Source organism: Poecilia formosa, unplaced genomic scaffold (genome assembly GCF_000485575.1).
Source record: "Poecilia formosa unplaced genomic scaffold, Poecilia_formosa-5.1.2 Scaffold1075, whole genome shotgun sequence".
NCBI classification, from domain to species: domain Eukaryota; kingdom Metazoa; phylum Chordata; class Actinopteri; order Cyprinodontiformes; family Poeciliidae; genus Poecilia; species Poecilia formosa.
The window spans coordinates 28569-30145 of NW_006801014.1; positions in this window are offsets into that span (position 1 = coordinate 28569).

Genomic DNA, 1577 nt, shown 5'->3' on the forward strand with positions numbered 1-1577 from the left:
AACTGCTATAAAATAAAGCTGTATTTCCCTCAGCCCACTGGCTGCAATGTTGACACCCCAAGATGCCATGAGACCTAAATTCTGAACATCATGGCATGACATGGCATCCCAGTCTTCCATGTCTGGCATATAACCATTCAGTTTATCTTTTAAACTGGTTGTATTGATCCTGTGTCCAGACAGAGGGATAATCAGTAGTAGGCCTAGCATTGTGACCTGTTTGTTCTGAAGATCCTGCCCAAGTAAAAAAAAAGTATGCTTTAGTATACTAAATTTTAACATGCTTTAGCATACTTTGTTTGATGTACTTAAACTGTACTATTTTGGAACAACTTTTTTTGTGCTTAGTATAGTTTAGTAGTATTTAAATAGTATTAAATTACAACTTTTAGTATATTTCATCGTACTTTTTTTTAAACAACTTCAAGTAGTACTTAGTATACTTTAAGTATACTTTTTTTTATGTAGTATTCAAGAGAAATATTCCAAAATATAACATTTTTTGTTTACTAATTCTGTCATAGAATTATATTAAAAATATACTTTTAATATACTTAATATATTTTAAATATACTACTATTATATTAGTAATGTATTTAAATTACACTTAATTTTTTGTATTGATTTACGGCTATTGCTAATAAAGTATAATTTTAATTACTCATAAAATTCCTACTTTCCTATTTTGTAAATTACATGCAAAACTACACTACAGTACTTACATTGTTTTAGGCTACAATTACACGGAAAGATTAATTACACAAGATGTTCAAGGTAATTCAAATATTTTGTTTTATTACCAACATTTTAATATTGTCCAATTTTACTCACAACTTTATGAACTTTACATAAATTATCAGTTTACACATCAAAAGTGAACACAATGAACATGAAAATTTAAGTGTGACAAAAAACATGAGTTATTACATTAAAGAACAAAAATTATAATTACATTGTGCTTTATATATTACCATTTTGGTAACACTTTCTTTGATGGGATGTGCATAAGACTGACATGACACTGTCATAAACATAAAACCTGTCATCCAACTTTTAAAGCAAATTCTCATTAAAATTGTCATTATTTACTGAATGACACTTCATGACACTGTTGGTATGTTCCTAAATGTATGTGAGATCATCAGAACTGATGATGATTTGGGCCGGATGCCTGGGGTGGAAAAACATTTCTGGGTGTCTTCTTTGCCTGTTTATGTTAGAAGTAGAAAAAAAGTCAGCAATGTCATAGAATCAGTTGATGTTGGCAATAACTATGAAGCTGTTTTAAGTGTGGACTTAAGGAAACAAACTACCTTAAAAGCTTTCCATCCATGATCTGAACACACTGATCCTTGCAGGGTGGTGAGGGGGGCTGGTGGTGCCCATCTCTAGCAGTCATCATATGAGAGGCAGGGTTCACCCTGGACAGGTCACCAGTCCATCACAGGGCCCTGTGAAAGCCAACAACAAATAAAATGTATGAAAGAGAAAGGTTAGATTAACGAGGGGAAAAATTCTGTCCAGTTATCTTTAAATCAAATCATGTTTATTAAGCACTTGGTGTTGATAACACACCA